A 9,332-nucleotide genomic window follows, 5' to 3' on the forward strand; every position below is an offset into this window, starting at 1 on the left:
GTGCAAAGTGCTTCCGCCTGCCTGGTGCATTTTAAAATATTTTAAAAATATTGTATATTGAATCCTTTTGTCATTTACAGACATGTCAGCTGAAATCACTGAACAAGACCACTGGACTGGATTCCTGGAACTGTATCAGTCCCATGAATGTCTGTGGAAAATAACCTCCAAAGACTATGCAAACAAGGACAAAAAAGCGAAGGCATACCAGCAGCTCATTGAGTACTGTAAAGTCCGTAAAAGTCAAGCGGATTTGAAATGGGTCAAAAAGAAGATCCAAAATTTCAGAACAGTGTTTTTAAAGGAACACAAGAGAGTGAAGGAGTCACAGCATTCGGGAGCAGGGGCGGATGAAGTCAGAAAGCCCACGTTGTGGTACTACAATCTTCTCCTGTTCACCCTTGAGGATGAGCCCAGGACTCAATCTCATTGCTCGATGATGGGGGATATGCCACCGGTAGTTGTCGAGAATCAAGATGAGGTGGTAAGTATATGTACAAAGGACAAACATCATTCAAGATTTTTTTTACAACTATACACTCCATCTGTTGTTAACCCCTTCCTGACAGAGCCAGTTTTTGCGTTCCTGACAGAGCCCTTTTTTTCAAATCTGACATGTCTCACTTAAGTGGGGATAACTTTTTTTTGCTTTTACTTATCCCAGTGATTTTTTTTTTTTTTTAAATTATCTTTATTCCAGTTTTTCTTCTCACATAAAAAAAATAGACATTACAAACATTTTGTACATTTACAGTGTGTTATACAGATATTATCCTACTTACAATATATTGTTATCCTTTCATCCTGCATTCCCCGTCCAGCTGCTTTAGCTAGATAAGAGGGAGAGAAGGGAAGACACCCATTCTCCTCCCCTTTCTCCTCTCTCTTTCCATTTATTTTTATTTTCCTTTATCATTGGAGATCCCTTCACTGTGCACCCGTCCATATCGTCATACCGTTACTAGTGCTTGTTATCCATGTTTATCATATTTGTCAACATGTTAGTGCTGACTGATTTCCTATTTTCCATCTCACTCATATTAAGAAGTAGATTTAAGAACCAGAGGTAGCACTGTTATTTTAAATGGGCCTTTTTTTTTTTTTTTTTTTGAGTTATTTCCGTGCCAGTAATGTGCGTTGCATTATATATAATTACTTATGTGCCCTTATTATTATAGCCTATTTAATTCACTTGTGCCCACCCTCCCTTCCTCCCCCCCTTCCTCCCTAATAATTAACTCGTGAGCTCTGTGACTTATATTTTAAATTCTATTACGTGTAGGTTACCCCTTTTTTTTTTTTTTTTTTTTTTTTTTTTTTCCAAATCTTTAACCATTTACGTGAGTCCCACACAACTGGGGTTTTGTTTTTGGTTTTTTTCTTCCTTTATTTTTATACATGTTGTTCCTTAGACATTTTTCCCTTTACCATAATATTCTGTCCTTTGCCACCCATCCCATATGTCTAACCACCTTTTTATACTTTTACGTGTTTTACTAACATATTTTTCGTGTTCATAAATGAGGTTCACCTGATTTATCCATGCTCTAACATCTGGGCCAGTGTTCGCCATCCAAGAGCGTGCTATAATGACTTTGGCTATTGAACTTAAATATATTGCTAATTGCCTTTGTCCGTGCGTCATTTGATCATTTTGCCAGACCCCTAGAACATAGTCTAGTGGCGTAGCATTATTTATCGGAATTCCACTTTTCTCCATTACTACCTCTATTTCTTGCCAGTACCTACTAATATGATCACATTCCCAGATTAAATGATAAAATCCACATCCCATCTTTTTACATTTTGGACACTTGTTAGGGGAGTTTGGTGAGAATTTATTTATTTTTTCCGGGGTCATGTATGTTCTATGTAAAATGTTAAACTGTATTTGTTGTATTCTCATGGAGTTGGTTGCTACTATAGGGAATTTAAGGGCTATTTGCCATGATTCTATGTCTAATCCTGGAATTTCTTTCTCCCATTTAACCCTAAGAGCTTCCATGTCATCCCCCTGCGTACTAGCCAACAAAAATTTATAACACTTCGATACACTTTTCTCCTTTCTTAACTTATTTATGAACATTTTTATCGGGGTATCTGCTATGCAGAATCCTTGCTGTTTATCTAAGTGGGAGAGAGCGCTCCTCAATTGTAAATATCTGAAGAACATTTGGTTGGGGATTTCATATTCTCCTTGCAGCTGATTGAATGTTTTTACTTTATTATTTTCATACACTTGTCCCACCCTTGATATACCGTAGTGTATCCATATTCTCACCCCCTGATGTTTTTTTATATTATCAAAATGTTCAAGTGAGAACAGATACGTTTCTGGATCTATAGTTACTGTACCCATGATCTTACTTGCCCACTGCCATATTTTTTTGGCCTGCGTAATAATTGGGGGATAGAATTTGGGTTTAAGTTTGAGCAGTAGGACCTGTAATGGCGTATGTCCCGGTGCTACCGATTCTACTAGTTTCTTCAATTCTGGAGGGCAATCGTGTGTATTTAACCATTCTTTCAGTTGCGCCATTTGTGCCGCAAAATAATAAAGTCTAAAATTTGGCAGCGCCATTCCCCCCCTTCTCCTTAATCTGGTCAACGTGGCCATCCCTACCCTAGGTCTCTTATTTCTCCAAACAAATGATGTAATTATACCATGGATTTTTTTAAATATCGCTTCTCCGATATAGCTAGGTGCATGTTGCAGTACATATAATATTTTTGGGAGGATGACCATTTTGACCAGATTTACCCTACCCAAAACAGTAAGGGGTAATTTTACCCAATTCTTACATTTGATTTTTATTTCCTTAATTATAGGGTCCAAATTACTCCCAATATACCTCCCTGGGTCCTCGGTGACATTTATACCTAGATATTTGAACTGTTCTACCCTGGGCGGGTAATGGGAGGGAAGGGCTCGCATATTGGGTTCGGCTTTAGTGATAAGCAAATGTGATTTATTTAGATTTGTAGTTAATCCTGAGTATTTCCCATAACTCTGTATTATTTCAAGCACCCCGTCAAGATTATTATTATAGTCTTCAAGTCCGACCAATAGGTCATCGGCATATAAAGAAATTATGTTGTGTGCCATTGAGCTCCCTCGAGCTTCCAAGAAGGCTCTCAATTTACAGGCAAGGGGCTCAATTGCCAACGCAAATAATTGCGGCGACAATGGGCACCCCTGCCTGGTACCTCGAGAGAGGCTAAATGGCTCCGATACATATCCATTAATAAGTACCCTTGCAGTAGGTGATTGATAGAGCAAGAAAACTCTCTCAATGAACCTAGGTCCAAAGCCAAAAGTGCTTAGCACATGCCGCAAAAAAGGCCACTCTATCGAATCAAACGCCTTATTGGCGTCAAATAAGGCGATCCCCACACTCTTGTCCATGACCCTGGCCCATTGCATATAGGAGAACACTTTTCGAAGGTTCATAGTGGTCGACTTCCCTGCCATAAAACCGGTTTGGTCTGGATGTACTATTTCATGTATCACTTTACTTAATCTGTTTGCTATAATTTTAGCATATATTTTCGCATCCACTGGTATTAAAGAAATTGGGCGGTAAGAATCCACACTCAGGGGATCTTTTCCTATTTTTGGGATGACGTTAATAACTGCCTCAGTCATCGAATGGGACAGTCGACCCTCTCTTTCCATACCCTCAAATGCCCGCAGCAGATTTTTGGCCATGTTATTCCCAAAATATTTGTATACTTCTCCTGGTATGCCATCAATCCCTGGGGCTTTACCTTGTGGCATTGTCCTTATAGCCTCCTCCACCTCCTTTAGGCTAAAGGGTTCGTCCAGACTAATTTTACTTTCCTCTGTTAAGATTGGCATTTGAGGCTGTTCCAAACATTTTTTAAGATCCCCCTCCCCTAGGGACACTCTGCATCTATACACCTCCTTGAAGTGGCTCACAAATACTTTAGCAATTTCAGGGCTAGTGGTTACGATCTGATCATTTTCTGTAATTATTCTTGTTATAGTAGCTGAGGGTGCATCTGCCTTGGCAATATACGCCAGGAATTTACCTGCTTTATCGCAATTAAGGTAGAATTGATGGGAATTTTTTAGGATTCGGGCACTAGCCATTTTCTGTATATGTTCCAACCATTTTTTTTGGGCTTCCAACCATACCTCTTTAGATGTCTCATTTTTATCTTTAAGGTATTGTTTTTCAGATCCCCTCATTTCTAATTCCAACATATTCGCTATTTCCCGACTTTGCCTCTTTTCCCCCGCTATTTCTTTCATAAGGATACCACGAAGGAATGCTTTAAATGTCTCCCACACCACTGTATTTTTGGCCGAGTCCACATTATGGGTGAAATAGTCATCTATCTCCTCTCCCATTGCCTCCCCTCTTTTAAACTTTTCCAACCAGCTTGGGTGAAAACGCCAGTAGGTAAAGCCCCTATCGAGGTTTAAATCAATTTGGATTATTATTGGCGAATGATCAGAGATACCACGTGCAGCATGTTCTATCTTTACAACCTGGTTTGTTAATTTATCTGAGGTCAATATCATATCAATCCTAGAGAAGGAGGTATGTGAGGCCGAGTAACATGTGAACTGCTGGACACCTGGATGTCTCTCCCTCCAGACATCCCTCCATCCCAATTGCTTAACAAACATGGCCAAACCACTATTGTTCATGACTTTACTTGCTTTCATCTGTAGTCTATCTATCTTAGGATCCATAGTTGCATTGTAGTCACCCAAGCATATTACATGTGCCTCTGGCCTATCTGCCACAAACTCCGCAGCCTTCCTGAGCACATCATATGAAAACGGCGGGGGTATGTATATTGCCATTATACAGAATCTACTACCTGCTATAAACCCGTCCAAAAAAACGAATCTCCCCTGCGGATCTATTTTATCCATAATGCATTCAAAACCACTACCTTTTTTTATTATCACCGACACCCCTCTAGAGGAAGGAGAAAACTGGGAGTGATATACCTTTTCAATCCAAGGTCTTTTTATCGTCGCATTCTTATCCCCAAATAAGTGGGTCTCTTGTAGGCATATAATATCCGCCCCCGTCTCTCTACAATGTTTTAGAACCAGTGCCCTTTTAATTTTTTCGTTTACTCCTCTTACATTCCAGGTTAGTACACTAATCATTCCCAGTTTTTTCCTTTATCTCCATCACGGTGCTCCAGTTGAGGGCCTCCAATTTTTTCATACAATCTGAACGGGATCTGCAGGATCTATATACAACACACATCACACACCATAAAATACAAACATTTACCCCACCCCCCTCCCCCCTCCCTGTATAACCCATCTTGCTAGGTATACCTCAACCTTCCCCCCTTCTTGCACACTATTTTACTCTAACCACTCTTTCGAGGGCCCTTACAACCAGCCACTTAGGGATTTACCCCTTTTTTTTCTAAGGCGTGCTCAGCTCCCCAACCTAAAATCACCAGGATATTATTATATCCTCAGCTCTTATCAACACATTATATATAAGTATTTTTAGACTGAATGATATATATTTCTACCTCCCTTACCCACCCCACCCCCCCCCACCCCCTCCCCATGGCCATACTCAATTTTTAGATCTACACAAAAGTTCGGTCCATTGCCCCCTTATACAGGCAGCTGGGTTCGCCCCGGATTAACCTTGTTGAGCCATTCTGCAGCATCTTCTGGCAGGAGGAAAAATTTAGTTTCATATCCCAGTGATTTTGAGATTGTTTTTTCGTGACACATTGTACTTCAAGTTAGTGGTAAATTTTCGTCGATGCAGTCTGTGTTTTTTTGTGAAAAATACCAAAATGTCGTAAAAAAATGGAAAATTTAGCAATTTGCAAAATGTTAAATTTTCTGCTTGTGAGACAAATAATCATACCACTCAAAATAGTTAATAACTAACATAGACCATATGTCTACTTTATGTTGACATCATTATTTCAACTTCCTTTTAATTTTTTGGGACACTAGGAGGCTTACAATATGAATAGCAAATTCTCAAATTTTCAAGAAAATTTCAAACACTGATTTTTTTAGGGACCAGTTCAGTTCTGATGTGACTTTGAGGGACTTGTATGTGAGACACCCCCATAAATGATGCCATTTCAAAAACTGCACCCCTCACAGTATTCAAAACAGCATTTTGGAAGTTTGTTAACCCTTTAGGTGTTTCACAGGAATTAAAACAAAGTGTAGGTGAAATTTCAAAATTTCTTTTTTTTTGCAGATTTGCAATTTTAATACATTTTTCTAAGGAACACAGTACATTTTACTAGAGAAATGTGACTGAAAATTGATTCCCCCAATTCTTTTGTTTTCATAAATATCCTATATGTGGCCCTAGTGTGCACGGTGACCAAACCACAGGCTTCATAATAGAAGGAGCACCTACTTGATTTTGGAGCCTCCTTTTTATGAGATTATTTTTTAGGCACCATGTAGGTTTCTAGGCACCATAAGATGCTAAAAGTTAGGAACCCCCCCACAAGTGACCCCATTTTGCAAACTACACCCCTCAGGGAATTCATCTAGGGGTATAGTGTACATTTCAAACCCCCAGGGGTTTCACCAATTGTGGTACAACTGGGCAGTGAAAATGAAAAATTATTTTTTTTACACAAAAATGCAGTTCTGGCTCCAAATTTGTCATTTTCAGAAGGTATGAAGGAGACAAAGCACCCCAAAATCTGTACCCCAATTTCTCCCGAGTACAGCAATGCCTCACATGTGACCAAAAAATACCATTTGGGTGCATGGCAGGACTCAGAATGGAAGGAGTGATTTTTGGATTTTGCAGCTCAGATTCTGGTGGAATTTTGGTGGGTGCTATGTCGCATTAGCAAGACCCCCCAAGCACCAATACAGTGGAACCCCCCCACAAGTGACCCCATTTTGCAAACTACACCCCTCAGGGAATTCATCTAGGGGTATAGTGTACATTTCAAACCCCCAGGGGTTTCACCAATTTTGATACAAGTGGGCAGTGAAAATGAAAAATTACATTTTTTACACAAAAATGCAGTTCTGGCTCAAAATTTTTCATTTTCAGAAGGTATGAAGGAGAAAAAGCACCCCAAAATCTGTGCCCCAATTTCTCCCGAGTACGGCAATGCCTCACATGTGACCAAAAAATACCAGTTGGGTGCATGGCAGGACTCAGAAGGGAAGGAGTGATTTTTGGATTTTGCAGCTCAGATTCTGGTGGAATTTTGGTGGGTGCTATGTCGCATTAGCAAGACCCCCAAAGCACCAATACAGTGGAACCCCCCCACAAGTGACCCCATTTTGCAAACTACACCCCTCAGGGAATTCATCTAGGGGTATAGTGTACATTTCAAACCCCCAGGGGTTTCACCAATTTTGATACAAGTGGGCAGTGAAAATGAAAAATTACATTTTTTTACACAAAAATGCAGTTCTGGCTCAAAATTTTTCATTTTCAGAAGGTATGAAGGAGAAAAAGCACCCCAAAATCTGTGCCCCAATTTCTCCCGAGTACGGCAATGCCTCACATGTGACCAAAAAATACCAGTTGGGTGCATGGCAGGACTCAGAAGGGAAGGAGTGATTTTTGGATTTTGCAGCACAGATTCTGGTGGAATGAATGGTGGGTGCTATGTTGCACCAATACAGTGGAACCCCCCCACAAGTCACCCCATTTTGCAAAGTACACCCCTCAGGGAATTCATCTAGGGGTATAGTGTACATTTCAAACCCCCAGGGGTTTCACCAATTTTGATACAAGTGGGCAGTGAAAATGAAAAATTACATTTTTTTACACAAAAATGCAGTTCTGGCTCAAAATTTTTCATTTTCAGAAGGTATGAAGGAGAAAAAGCACCCCAAAACATGTGCCCCAATTTCTCCCGAGTACGGCAATGCCTCACATGTGACCAAAAAATACCAGTTGGGTGCATGGCAGGACTCAGAACGGAAGGAGTGATTTTTGGATTTTGCGGCTCAGATTCTGGTGGAATTTTGGTGGGTGCTATGTCGCATTAGCAAGACCCCCCAAGCACCAATACAGTGGAACCCCCCCACAAGTGACCCCATTTTGCAAACTACACCCCTCAGGGAATTCATCTAGGGGTATAGTGTACATTTCAAACCCCCAGGGGTTTCACCAATTTTGATACAAGTGGGCAGTGAAAATGAAAAATTACATTTTTTACACAAAAATGCAGTTCTGGCTCAAAATTTTTCATTTTCAGAAGGTATGAAGGAGAAAAAGCACCCCAAAATCTGTGCCCCAATTTCTCCCGAGTACGGCAATGCCTCACATGTGACCAAAAAATACCAGTTGGGTGCATGGCAGGACTCAGAAGGGAAGGAGTGATTTTTGGATTTTGCAGCACAGATTCTGGTGGAATGAATGGTGGGTGCTATGTTGCACCAATACAGTGGAACCCCCCCACAAGTCACCCCATTTTGCAAACTACACCCCTCAGGGAATTCATCTAGGGGTATAGTGTACATTTCAAACCCCCAGGGGTTTCACCAATTTTGATACAAGTGGGCAGTGAAAATGAAAAATTAAATTTTTTTACACAAAAATGCAGTTCTGGCTCAAAATTTTTCAATTTCAGAAGGAATGAAGGAGACAAAGCACCCCAAAATCTGTGCCCCAATTTCTCCCGAGTACGGCAATGCCTCATGTGTGACCAAAAAGTTGCAGGACTCAGAAGGGAAGGAGTGATATTTGGATTTTGCAGCACAAATTCTGGTGGAATGATGGTGGGTGCTATGTCGCATTAGCAAGACCCCCAAAGCACCAATACAGTGGAACCCCCCCACAAGTGACCCCATTTTGCAAACTACACCCCTCAGGGAATTCATCTAGGGGTATAGTGTACATTTCAAACCCCCAGGGGTTTCACCAATTTTGATACAAGTGGGCAGTGAAAATGAAAAATTACATTTTTTTACACAAAAATGCAGTTCTGGCTCAAAATTTTTCATTTTCAGAAGGTATGAAGGAGAAAAAGCACCCCAAAATCTGTGCCCCAATTTCTCCCGAGTACGGCAATGCCTCACATGTGACCAAAAAATACCAGTTGGGTGCATGGCAGGACTCAGAACGGAAGGAGTGATTTTTGGATTTTGCGGCTCAGATTATGGTGGAATGAATGGTGGGTGGTATGTGGCATTAGCAAGACCCCCAAAGCACGGTGAAATTATGAACCTAATAATCCACAGATGTGTGGTATATTTTAAAACACTCCTTTATACATAGGCCGGGTTTGTCGGGGCAAGTGTCACACTGGAAAATAGTTTGCTTTCTTATTCCCTTTTTATAGCAAACTTTGCACCTTTTTTGTGTCCTGCC

The sequence above is a fragment of the Crinia signifera genome, chromosome 3, assembly GCF_055691185.1.
Source record: "Crinia signifera chromosome 3, ASM5569118v1, whole genome shotgun sequence".
Lineage (NCBI taxonomy): Eukaryota > Metazoa > Chordata > Amphibia > Anura > Myobatrachidae > Crinia > Crinia signifera.